Source organism: Salvelinus sp. IW2-2015, linkage group LG33, assembly GCF_002910315.2.
Source record: "Salvelinus sp. IW2-2015 linkage group LG33, ASM291031v2, whole genome shotgun sequence".
Taxonomy (NCBI): Eukaryota; Metazoa; Chordata; class Actinopteri; order Salmoniformes; family Salmonidae; genus Salvelinus; species Salvelinus sp. IW2-2015.
Genome location: NC_036872.1, coordinates 12,935,611 through 12,949,522, shown reverse-complemented (window position 1 = coordinate 12,949,522; position 13,912 = coordinate 12,935,611). Strand labels below are relative to the sequence as shown.

Sequence of the window (13,912 nt, the reverse complement as noted above, 5' to 3'; positions counted from 1 at the left end):
ACAGGTAGAAACGTATCTTTACAAGCCAATATGTATCCCATGTACAGTGTATTGCATTGGGGGCTACGGAGGGGTGGAGTGAAAATCCAGCCGCAGGCCGTACGACCGGTGGTTGAAAAAGTACCCAATTGTCATACTTGAGTAAAAGTATAGATACCTTAATAGAAAATTACAAGTAAAAGTGAAAGTCACCAAGTAAAATACTACTTGAGTAAAAGTCTAAAAGCATTTGGTTTTAAATATACCTAAGTGTCAAAAGTAAATTTAATAGCTAAAATATACTTAAGTATTGAAAGTAAAAGTATAAAACATTTAAAATTCCCTATATTAAGCAAACCAGACAGCACCATTTTCTAGTTTTTATTTATTTATGGTTAGCCAAGGGCACACTCCAACACAATTTACAAACAAAGCATTTGTGTTTAGTGAATACACCAGATCAGAGGCAATAGGGATGACCAGGGATGTTCTCTTGATAAGTGCATGAATTTGACCATTTTCCTGTCCTGCTAGCCATTCAAAATGTGAAGAGTAGTTTTGGGTGTCAGGGAAAATGGATGGAGTAAAAAGTACATTATTTTCTTTAGGGATGTAGGGAAGTAAAAGTAGTCAAAAATATAAATAGTAAAGTACAGATACCCCCAAAAACTACTTTAGTAGTACTTTAAAGTATTTGTACTGAAGTACTTTACAGTCCACCTCCAAGACTAACCTTAGGATAGTAGAGACCCTACTGAGTATTTCCCATTCCACTTTAGCTGAGACAGGTAGAAAACGTTCTCTCTACAAGCCAATATGTATCCCATGTACAGTCTATTAGTGTTTTGCATTGGGGGCTATGGATGGGGCAGAGCGAACAGCCAGAAGCAGGCAGTGCGACACAGTCCCCTTATAAAACGGGCCATCTTTGGTTAACAGAGACACGACTGAGTATTTCCCTACCCCAGTTTATATGATACAGGTAGTAAAGTTCTCTTCTACAACCCAATAAGTATCCCATACACAGTGTAGTGTATTACATTGCAGTGAATGGAGTAAGGAGTCGCCAGCACTCTGTATTATTATAAACCCGTTGCCCAGCACAAGATACCAATTTAAGTTTCGCATAGTCTGAGTAATTCCAATAATATACACTGCTCAAAAAAATAAAGGGAACACTTAAACAACACAATGTAACTCCAAGTCAATCACACTTCTGTGAAATCAAACTGTCCACTTAGGAAGCAACACTGATTGACAATAAATTGCACACTGTTAGCTGCTGTTGTGCAAATGAAATAGACAAAAGGTGGAAATTATAGGCAATTAGCAAGACACCCCCAATAAGGAGTGGTTCTGCAGGTGGTGACCACAGACCACTTCTCAGTTCCTATGCTTCCTGGCTGATGTTTTGGTCACTTTTGAATGCTGGCGGTGCTTTCACTCTAGTGGTAGCATGAGACGAAGTCTACAACCCACACAAGTGGCCCAGGTAGTGCAGCTCATCCAGGATGGCACATCAATGCGAGCTGTGGCAAGAAGGTTTGCTTGTTCTGTCAGCGTAGTGTCCAGAGCATGGAGGCGCTACCGGGAGACAGGCCAGTACATCAGGAGACGTGGAGGAGGCCGTAGAGGGGCAACAACCCAGCAGCAGGACCGCTACCTCCGCCTTTGAGCAGGAGGAGCACTGCCAGAGCCCTGCAAAATGACCTCCAGCAGGCCACAAATGTGCATGTGTCTGCTCAAACGGTCAGAAACAGACTCCATGAGGGTGGTATGAGGGCCCGACGTCCACAGGTGGGGGTGTGTCTTACAGCCCAACACCGTGCAGGACGTTTGGCATTTGCCAGAGAACACCGAGATTGGCAAATTCGCCACTGGCGCCCTGTGCTCTTCACAGATGAAAGCAGGTTCACACTGAGCACGTGACAGACGTGACAGAGTCTGGAGACGCCGTGGAGAACGTTCTGCTGCCTGCAACATCCTTAGCATGACCGGTTTGGCGGTGGGTCAGTCATGGTGTGGAGTGGCATTTCTTTGGGGGGCCGCACAGCCCCCCATGTGCTCGCCAGAGGTAGCCTGACTGCCATTAGGTACCGAGATGAGATCCTCAGACCCTTGTGAGACCATATGCTGGTGCGGTTGGCCCTGGGTTCCTCCTAATGCAAGACAATGCTAGACCTCATGTGGCTGGAGTGTGTCAGCAGTTCCTGCAAGAGGAAGGCATTGATGCTATGGACTGGCCCGCCCGTTCCCAGACCTGAATCCAATTGAGCACATCTGGGACATCATGTCTCGCTCCATCCACCAACGCCACATTGCACCACAGACTGTCCAGGAGTTGGCGGATGCTTTAGTCCAGGTCTGGGAGGAGATGCCTCAGGAGACCATCCGCCACCTCATCAGGAGCATGCCCAGGCGTTGTAGGGAGGTCATACAGGCACGTCGGAGGCCACACACACTACTGAGCCTCATTTTGACTTGTTTTAAGGACATTATATCAAAGTTGGATCAGCCTGTAGTGTGGTTTTCCACTTTAATTTGAGTGTGACTCCAAATCCAGACCTCCATGGGTTGATAAATTTGATTTCCATTTATCATTTTTGTGTGATTTTGTTGTCAGCACATTCAACTATGTAAAGAAAAAAGTATTTAATAAGAATATTTCATTCATTCAGATCTAGAATGTGTTATTTTAGTGTTCCCTTTATTTTTTTGAGCAGTGTATATTTGAATTTGATAAAAATGGTATTTCTTTAAATATAGCATACACAATAGCTTTTAACATACCAATGTGTAAACTTTCAAAATAAATGTTGGTATAAAAATAAAATTATCCATGTATTTTTTCAAAGGTTGCAATGCTGTGAATATCAGTTGTACCGCACTAGTGCGAAGAATTATCGATATTCCGAGTTTAGCGTGTCTTTTTAGGAGACAATTTTTTTTATCCGCGATCATACTGCCAGCATAACAGCCTAATGCTAGCTAGGCTAGGGGTGAGGGTTAAGTTTGGGAGTTAGGTTAAAGGGTTAAGGTTATGGGAAGTGTTGGCTAACATGCTAAGAAGTTGCAAAGTAGCTCAAAAGTAGTAAGTAGTTGAAAAAAAAATACTTATTTTCCACCATAATTTGCAAATAAATTCATTAAAAATCCTACAATGTGATTTTCTGGATTTTCTTTCTCATTTTGTCTGTCATAGTTGAAGTGTACCCATGATGAAAATTACAGGCCTCTCTCATCTTTTTAAGTGGGAGAACTTGCACAATTGGTGGCTGACTAAATACTTTTTTGCCCCACTGTGTATATATATATATATATATCGTTGGACTTGTAACCGAAAGGTTGCAAGATCGAATCTCTGGGCTGACAAGGTAAAAATCTGTCATTCTGCACCTGAACACCTGGATATATATATAAGAAATTTGTGGAGTGGTTGAAAAACGAGTTTTAATGACTCCAACCTAAGTGTATGTAAACTTCCGACTTCAACTGTATGTGTATATATATATATATAAATATATACACACATACATATATACATATATATACAGTTGAAGTCGGAAGTTTACATACACTTTGGTTGGAGTCATTAAAACTCGTTTGTCAACCACTCCACAAATCTCTTGTTAACAAACTATAGTTTTGGCAAGTCGGTTAGGACATCTACTTTGTGCATGACAAGTAATTTTTCCAACAATTATTTAGACAGATTATTTAATATAATTCACTGTATCACAATTCCAGTGGGTCAGAAGTTTACATACACTAAGTTGACTGCCTTTAACACAGCTTGGAAAATTCTTGAAATGATGTCATGGCTTTAGAAGCTTGATAGACTAATTGACATCATTTGAGTCAATTGGAGGTTTACCTGTGGATGTATTTCAAGGCCTACCTTCAAACTCAGTGCCTCTTTGCTTGACATCATGGGAAAATCAAAAGAAATCAGCCAAGACCTCAGAAAAGAAATTGTAGACCTCCACAAGTCTGGTTCATCCATGGGAGCAATTTCCAAATGCCTGAAGGTACCACGTTCATGTCATCTGTACAAACAATAGTACNAATTTCCAAATGCCTGAAGGTACCACGTTCATGTCATCTGTACAAACAATAGTACGCAAGTATAAACACCATGGGACCACGCAGCCATCATACCGCTCAGGAAGGAGACGCGTTCTGTCTCCTAGAGATGAACGTACTTTGGTGCGAAAAGTGCAAATCAATCCCAGAACAACAGCAAAGGACCTTGTGAAGATGCAAGAGGAAACGGGTACAAAAGTATCTATATCCACAGTAAAACTAGTCCTATATCGACATAACCTGAAAGGCCGCTCAGCCATAAAAAAAGCCAGACTACGGTTTGTATCTGCACATGGGGACAACGATCGTACTTTTTGGAGAAATGTCCTCTGGTCTGATGAAACAAAAATAGAACTGTTTGGTCATAATGACCATCGTTATATTTGGAGGAAAAAGGGGGAGGCTTGCAAGCCGAAGAACACCATCCCAACCGTGAAGCACGGGGGTGTCACGCTCCTGACCTGTTTTCCCTTGTTTTGTATTTGTTTAGAATGGTCAGGGCGTGAGTTGGGGTGGGCATTCTATGTTATGTGTTTCTATGTTTAGGTTCATTGTTAATTAGCCTGATATGGTTCTCAATCAGGGGCAGGTGTTTTACGGTTCCTCTGATTGAGAACCATATTAAGGTAGGCTGTTCACACCGTTTGTTTGTGGGTGATTGTTCCTGTGTCAGTGTTTGTGCCACACGGGACTGTTTCGTTTGTTAGTTTGTTCCTGCGTTCTTCGTTGTCTGTAAGTTCTCATGTTCAGGTCTGTTTACGTCGTTTATTGTTTTGTAGTTTGTTAAGAGTTTTTCCGTCTTCGTCTTTCTTCAAATAAATCATCATGTATTCTCCCCAAGCTGCGTTTTGGTCCGATCCATGCTCCTCCTCAGACGAGGAGGAAAACGACCGTTACAGGGGGTGGCAGCATCATGTTGTGGGGGTGCTTTGCTGCAGGAGGGACTGGTACACTTCACAAAATAGATGGCATCATGAGGAAAGGAAAATGATGTGGATATATTGAAGAAACATCTCAAGACATCAGTCAGGAAGTTAAAGCTTGGTCGCAAATGGGTCTTCCAAATGGACAATGACCTCAAGCATACTACAAAAGTTGTCAAAATGGCTTAAGGACAACAAAGTCAAGGTATTGGAGTGGCCATCACAAAGCCCTGACCTCAATCCTATAGAAAATATGTGGGCAGAACTGAAAAAGCGTGTGCGAGCAAGGACTACAAACCTGACTCAGTTACACCAGCTCTGTCATGAGGAATGGGCCAAAATTCACTCAACTTATTGTGGGAAGCTTGTGGAAGGCTACCCGAAATGTTTGACCCAAGTTAAACAATTTAAAGGCAAACTACCAAATACTAATTGAATGTATATAAACTTCTGATGCACTGGGATTTATTTTTTAACCTTTATTTAACCAGGTAGGCTAGTTGAGAACAAGTTCTCATTTACAACTGCGACCTGGCCAAAATAAAGCACAGCAGTTCTACACATACAACAACACAGAGTTACACATGGAATAAACAAAACACAGTCAATAATACAGTAGAAGAAGAAAACAACAAAAAAGTCTATATACAGTGAGGTAAGATAAGGGAGGTAAGGCAATAAATAGGCCACGGTGGCGAAGTAATTACAATATAGCAATTAAACACTGGAATGGTAGACGTGCAGAAGATGAATGTGCAAATAGAGATACTGGGGTGCAAAGGAGCAAGATAAATAAATAAATACAGTATGTGGATGAGGTAGTTGGATGGGCTGTTTACAGATGGGCTATGTACAGGTGCAGTGATCTGTGAGCTGCTGACAGCTGGTGCTTAAAGCTAGTGAGGGAGATTGGAGTCTCCAGCTTCAGTGATTTTTGCAGTTTGTTCCAGTCATTGGCAGCAGAGAACTGGAAGGAAAGGCGGTCAAAGGAGGAATTGGCTTTGGGGGTGACCAGAGAGATAAACCTGCTGGAGCGAGTGCTATGAGTGGGTGCTGCTATGGTGACCAGTGAGCTGAGATAAGGCAGGGCTTTACCTAGCAGAGACTTGTAGATGACCTGGAGCCAGTGGGTTTGGCGACGAGTATGAAGCGAGGGCCAGCCAACGAGAGCGTACAGGTCGCAGTGGTGGGTAGTATATGGGGCTTTGGTGACAAAATAGATGGCACTGTGATAAACTGCATCCAATTTGTTGAGTAGGGTGTTGGAGGCTATATATGCACCCATGACCAGCTCTGAAACCAGATTGCTTAGCAGAGAAGGTACGGTGGGATTCAAAATGGTCGGTGATCTGTTTGTTAACTTGGCTTTTGAAGACCTTCGAAAGGCAGGGTAGGATAGATATAGGTCTGTAGCAATTTGGGTCTAGAGTGTCTCCCCCTTTGAAGAGGGGGATGACCGCGGCAGCTTTCCAATCTTTGGGGATCTCAGACGATACGAAAGAGAGGTTGAACAAGCTAGTGATAGGGGTTGCAACAATTTCGGCGGATAGTTTTAGGAAGAGAGGGTCCAGATTGTCTAGCCCTGCTGATTTGTAGGGGTCCAGATTTTGCAGCTCTTTCAGAACATCAGCTATCTGGATTTGGGTGAAGGAGAAATGGGGGAGGCTTGGGCAAGTTGCAGTGAGGGGTACAGGGCTGTTGACCGGGGTAAGGGTAGCCAGGTGAAAAGCATGGCCAGCCGTAGAAAAATACTTATTGAAATTCTCAATTATCGCAGATTTATCGGTGGTGACAGTGTTTCCAAGCCTCAGTGCAGTGGGCAGCTGGGAGGAGGCGCTCTTGTTCTCCATGGACTTTACAGTGTCCCAGAACTTTTCAGAGTTAGTGCTACAGGATGCACATTTCTGTTTAAAAAAGTTAGCCTTTGCTTTCCTAACTGCCTGTGTATATTGGTTCCTAACTTCCCTGAAAAGTTGCATGTCGTGGGGGCTATTCGATGGTAATGCAGTACACCACAAGATGTTTTTGTGCTGGTCAAGGGCAGTCAGGTCTGGAGTGAACCAAGGGCTATATCTGTTCCTGGTTCAATTTTTTTTAAATGGGGCATGCTTATTTAAGATGGTGAGGAAAGCACTTTTAAAGAATAACCCGGCATCCTCTACTGACGGAATGAGGTCAATATCCTTCCAGGATACCTGGACCAGGTCGATTAGAAAGGCCTGCTCGCTGAAGTGTTTTAGGGAGGGGTGGTCGTTTGACCGCGGACCCATTACGGACGCAGGCAATGAGGCAGTGATCGCTGAGATCCTGGTTGAAGACAGCAGAGGAATGTGATGAAAGAAATAAAAGCTGAAATAAATCATTCTCTCTACTATTATTCTGACATTTCACATTCTTAAAATAAAGTGGTGATCCTAACTGACCTAAAACAGGGAATTATTACCAGGATTAAATGTCAGGAATTTTGAAAAACTGAGTTTAAATGTATTTGGCTAAGGTGTATGTAAACTTCCGACCCAAAATGTATATATATATATATATACTGCTCAAAAAAATAAAGGGAACACTAAAATAACACATCCTAGATCTGAATGAATGAAATATTCTTATTAAATACTTTTTTCTTTACATAGTTGAATGTGCTAACAACAAAATCACACAAAAATGATCAATGGAAATCAAATTTATCAACCCATGGAGGTCTGGATTTGGAGTCACACTCAAAATTAAAGTGGAAAACCACACTACAGGCTGATCCAACTTTGATATAATGTCCTTAAAACAAGTCAAAATGAGGCTCAGTAGTGTGTGTGGCCTCCACGTGCCTGTATGACCTCCCTACAACGCCTGGGCATGCTCCTGATGAGGTGGCGGATGGTCTCCTGAGGGATCTCCTCCCAGACCTGGACTAAAGCATCCGCCAACTCCTGGACAGTCTGTGGTGCAACGTGGCGTTGGTGGATGGAGCGAGACATGATGTCCCAGATGTGCTCAATTGGATTCAGGTCTGGGGAACGGGCGGGCCAGTCCATAGCATCAATGCCTTCCTCTTGCAGCAACTGCTGACACACACCAGCCACATGAGGTCTAGCATTGTCTTGCATTAGGAGGAACCCAGGGCCAACCGCACCAGCATATGGTCTCACAAGGGGTTTGAGGATCTCATCTCGGTACCTAATGGCAGTCAGGCTACCTCTGGCGAGCACATGGAGGGCTGTGCGGCCCCCCAAAGAAATGCCACCCCACACCATGACTGACCCACCGCCAAACCGGTCATGCTGGAGGATGTTGCAGGCAGCAGAACGTTCTCCACGGCGTCTCCAGACTCTGTCACATGTGCTCATGTGCTCAGTGTGAACCTGCTTTCATCTGTGAAGAGCACAGGGCGCCAGTGGCGAATTTGCCAATCTTTGTGTTCTCTGGCAAATGCCAAACGTCCTGCACGGTGTTGGGCTGTAAGCACAACCCCCACCTGTGGACGTCGGGCCCTCATACCACCCTCATGGAGTCTGTTTCTGACCGTTTGAGCAGACACATGCACATTTGTGGCCTGCTGGAGGTCATTTTGCAGGGCTCTGGCACAAAGGCGGAGGTAGCGGTCCTGCTGCTGGGTTGTTGCCCTCCTACGGCCTCCTCCACGTCTCCTGATGTACTGGCCTGTCTCCTGGTAGCGCCTCCATGCTCTGGACACTACGCTGACAGACACAGCAAACCTTCTTGCCACAGCTCGCATTGATGTGCCATCCTGGATGAGCTGCACTACCTGGGCCACTTGTGTGGGTTGTAGACTTCGTCTCATGCTACCACTAGAGTGAAAGCACCGCCAGCATTCAAAAGTGACCAAAACATCAGCCAGGAAGCATAGGAACTGAGAAGTGGTCTGTGGTCACCACCTGCAGAACCACTCCTTTATTGGGGGTGTCTTGCTAATTGCCTATAATTTCCACCTTTTTGTCTATTCCATTTGCACAACAGCATGTGAAATTTATTGTCAATCAGTGTTGCTTCCTAAGTGGACAGTTTGATTTCACAGAAGTGTGATTGACTTGGAGTTACATTGTGTTGTTTAAGTGTTCCCTTTATTTTTTGGAGCAGTATATATATATATATATATATATATATATATATATATATATATATATATATACATACACACACACACATATGTATATACACATATATATTATTATTTTTATTTCATAAATGACTTACTGCCTTTTCTTGTTGGCACAAGAAAAGTGGCCATTGACTAAAATTCTATATCTTTTGATGCAGTTTTGAAATCGGCTTTTATTTAGGTTTCCTCATTGCCGTACGAACGTGACGTCATCATCTGTGCTGCTGGCAAAATACTAGAGCTAACATTAAAAAAATAATAACAATAATAAATAAAAAAATTAAAAACTAGTGCTAACATTAATTTTTTTAAATTTAATAAAAAAAATAAAAAACTAGTGCTAACATTACTACAATTCCCTCAGCAAGATTCTTTTGGTCAAATATCTATGGCGATATACAATGGAGGAAAGCATGGAAATTTGCTAACAAATATTGTATCAGTAACAAGGTAAAGGAAGTTTAATTTAAAATGTTACATAGAATTTATCCTGTGAAACATGTTTTGGAAAGAATCAAGCTGAATATTGACTAGAAATGTTATTTCTGGAATGGAGGAGACCATTTTACATTTGTTTTTTTGCCTGTATTTATAGTATAATTTTTTGGATTGACAAACAGAATTTTGTTACAAAAAAATAGGACCGGTTGTACTATTTAATTGTTTTGATATAATGATTTATTTCAGAAATTCTGACATTGATAAAGATGTGGTATATTTAATTCAACTGCTAATAATATTAGGTACATTTCACATTCACAAATGCAAATGCTCTAATTCAAAACCTAACTTTTTTCACTTTAGAAATGAATTTAAACAATATGGCACTACTTTAACTAAAATGAAAAACAAAAAAACGATTTAAACTTGTTGTATTATTAATTAACATGATTTGTTTGTTTAGGGTTCCTGGCAACTTAAAATAGTTTGTATGTATGCTTGTTTGCATGTGACTATTCCTCTTTTGTTTGTTAATATTTGTTAATAAAAAATAAAACAAATAGTTCTAACATTACACTACAGTATCACGTCTACTAGCTATCATGTTAAGTGAGCCAGATGGCAAGGGTGTGAGAGCAGAGGGAAGTAAGTCAACTACTAGATAACGTTACAGATAGCTATGACATCAACTTATTTAGCTAGCTAACTTGCAAGTCTACCTTTTGAAAGCTCATGTCTCCGAAGTAGTCCGAACAACCTGGCTAGTGACGTGTTAGCAACAGGTTTGCCTCTGACTGACCGACCATATCCCACACCGCAGTGCGATTGACTGGGTTTTGGTTGAAGAAAATAATTATCTGGCTCGCTAGGTCCCTGGAGGGAAATAAGCATAAACGCGACAGGTGGGTGGAATTTCAATTAAGTAGGTTTGTTAGTAGCTTCCTATGTTAGCTAACGACTAACGTTAAAGGCTTAGACAGGATAAACATTCAAGCCAGACCGCTTTTGTATTTATGGTAGCTAATGTTAGCTAGCTTGCTATAACAGTTAACGTTACTCAGCTGGCTGTCTCAGTTTATCTGGTGCTTGTTTAACGTTAAGCTCACAGTTTCAGATAAAAACGTAAGGATATGGCTTGGTGTGTAGACTAACGTTACCGCAGTAAGTAAGCCAGAAGCTAACGTTAGCTAGCTACATTTAGCTAATTGTCAGATAGTTACTGTAAATTAGCTAGTTGGTATTTTTTTTATCGATCTCTGATCCGCTTATGGTTTCACATTCTACAATATTGCAATGTGTATGTTAGCTGGTTGTCTGTTTTGCTAACTCAGCGTCTTGACTTCAGTCTGTAGAGTGTAACTTGGGTCCCGGAGACTAACGTTAGACAGTCAGCTAATTCTTAGAATAACGAACGTTAGCTAGTAAGCTAATGTCCGAATAGTAATACGAATTGCCCTGGCCTGAGAACGTTGCAGCCAAATGACTCGTTACTGTATTTCAAAGAATTGATTCAGGAATCGAAGTTATGTACCAAGTGTTTCAAAAAGTTGGTACGCCTGGGTCAATTTTCTTTGTACTCATGCCGTGGTGCGTAGGTAACGTTACCTAGTTAACGTTGGTGTGTCAGGGCTAGATTGGTTGTTGAAATAAGTATTATGATGGAGGATGTTTTTCTCTCTTTCCTGGGTAATGAGTGCTCCAATTAACCATAATCTGACAGGACATTCATGAATAAATAGGGTACATATTTTTTCATACACAGCAACTTCTGTATTCAGAGGTTCAAGTTTGTCTTTGTTCCCATAAGACCGTTTTGGAAATATTTTTCCTCTGCAAAACGAGCTAAACCAGACTGCCATTGACATAAAAGTTACCAACACACCCACACAAAGCCAAGGCACAACACAGGAAATGTGGTTTTATTTGACACATTCCAGATAACTTTTTTTACTACATGAACTCCTGTAGTGTTACTCAGTGTGAGTACAGTAACTTTAGCTACTAGCTAGCCTATGTGTATCTGGACCACACTGCCAAATATATCCTAATTTCCTCCTGAGAGCACTGATTTAAGTCTAAAGGTGTTTTCTATACTCAGTGTTTCTTCAAGGATTTTTTTCAGCGGCGGTGTCAAAGTTAGGAGGGGGGGGTGCAGAAATCTTTTGTTTGTCTGAAGCTACTTTGCTGCAACTCTACACATTTTGCAATGGGGCAGAGAGAATATTTCACCGTTTTAAAGTTAGTTTCCTGCAAGTCTACACATTTTGTCACGGGACTGAAAGACGTGCCAACCTGCACGCATTTTGCATATCAAACCCACAATTTGAGGTCAAAGTAGCTGGTATGAAAAACTACCCTAAAATAAGCAAAAAGTCTTCTAGTTGGGCTTCCATAGTCGTAGCACCCACAGTTTTCTTTAGTACTATTTTACTACACCGATCTGGATGATAGCTCTCCACTTTGTCTGTTGATACCACTGATGTGTGAGCGAAAAGGGTAGGGAAAATGGAGAACGAAATGTTTGCCAAATACATTTTCCAAAATTGTATGTGTTAGTCAAGCTCATATATTATTTCGTAGTTAGCTCCTTAGCTAAATCGTCATTATGACAAAGGTAGTTAGCTAAAGAGTTTAGTCAACTAAGCAAGAACACGTTCTTGCCCGCACATGCTTTGATCTCTGCAACAGTAGTAGGTGCGAGACATTGACTAGCAAGGAAAAGTGCGGCGTTGCGTGGATTGGAACAGACATGGCAGAGAGCTGTTCTTCTAATACCGTCCTTCACAGAAATGAATGTTAGACTGTTAAAGATTAGTAGACCTATGTTTAATTAGTCAGTTCTTGATCTGTCCTCTTGATAACAGCGTGTGTCAACAGTAGGCTGCTAATGATGTGATAATAGCCTAGTCAGTTCACCAATGACAAGGCATATTGAATGAATGGTAGCCTAGTAGTCAGACCTAACTTGATGGGTGAGTTCAGGGATGGAGATCTGAAGCAAGCTTATAGGTCGTGTTCAGTTGTTTCATGTTCTAAATACAGTAGGCTAAACTACTACAGTGCATCTAGTAATTTAATGATTATTTTAGCCCCAAACAAAATTAAGAAGCAGCCAATTTACATTTTCACTAGACTATCCACATAAAGACTCCTATTTACAATAATCATTACATTTTAAATTTAACCTAGGAAAAATTGAAAGTGTAATTGAGACCACCTCAATTTCATTAAGGACCAAACACTAGACTATTGTGTTGGGTAACATTGTTTGATGTAATTTAAGACTAGGTTTCAGGAAGTGGCATTTACAGGTTTAAAATAATGCAAAATGTGTCGTTGTGAGGTCTGGGGCAAGGAGGTGCCACTGCAGTGATGAATCGATACTCATAAAAATTCTTCACGGTTGACAGGTCTGGACTGAGAGAGAAATTGCAGTTTTAATGCTAATTTCCTGTAATTCTACACATTTTACCATGGGGCTTAAAGAAATTGCAATTTCAAAGCTATACTGAACAAAAATACACAGTGGCCTCCCTCATTCTTAAATGTAAGAAGTTTGGAACCACCAACACTCTTCCTAGAGCTAGCCGCCTGGCCAAACAGAGCAATCGGGGGAGAAGGGCCTTGGTCAGGGAGGTGGCCAAGAACCCAATGGTAACACTGACAGAGCTCTAGAGTTCCTCTGGAGATGGGAGAACCTTCCAGAAGGACAACCATCTTTGCAGTACTCCACCAATCAGGCCTTTATGGTAAAGTGGCCACACGGAAGCCACTCCTCAGTAAAAGGCACAGGACAGTCCGCTTGGAGTTTGCCAAAAGGCACCTAAAGGACTCTGACCATGAGAAACAAGATTCTCTGATCTGATGAAACCAAGATGGAACTCTTTGGCCTGAATGCCAAGCGTCACATCTGGAGGAAACCGGGCACAATCCCTACGGTGAAGCATGGTGGTGGCAGCATCATGCTGTGGGGATGTTTTTCAGCGGCAGGGACTGGGAGACAAGTCAGGATCCAGGGAAAGATGAACGGCACAAAGTACAGAGAGATCCTTGATGAAAACCTGCTGCAGAGCACTCAGCACCTCAGACTGGGGTGAAGGTTCACCTTCCAACAAGACAACAACCCTAAGCACACAGCCAAGACAACGCAGCAGTGGCTTTGGGACAAGTCTCTGAATGTCCTTGAGTGGCCCAGCCATAGACCGGACTTGAACCCGATCGAACATCTCTGGAGAGACCTGAAAATAGCTGTGCAGCGACGCTCCCCATCCAACCTGACAGAGCTTGAGAGGTTCTGCAGAGGAGAATGGGAGAAACTCCCCAAATACAGGTGTGCCAAGCTTGTAGCATCATACCCAAGAAAACTCGA

The 13,912-nt window shown here is 42.0% G+C and overlaps 1 protein-coding gene across 3 annotated transcripts in view; it reads left to right on the top strand.

The window, feature by feature from the left end:
- The first annotated feature begins 10,206 nt into the window (after window positions 1–10,206).
- LOC111957482 (uncharacterized protein KIAA1671) overlaps window positions 10,207–13,912 on the top strand; it is a 39,881-nt gene continuing 36,175 nt past the window's right edge. Inside the window, exon 1 of one of the 3 annotated variants that reach the window (XM_070437018.1) lies at window positions 10,207–10,445. The gene's annotated coding sequence lies outside the window, so the exon portion shown is untranslated. The remainder of the gene's footprint in view (window positions 10,446–13,912) is intronic. The other 2 variants (XM_070437017.1, XM_023978316.3) reach the window with 2 other exon arrangements.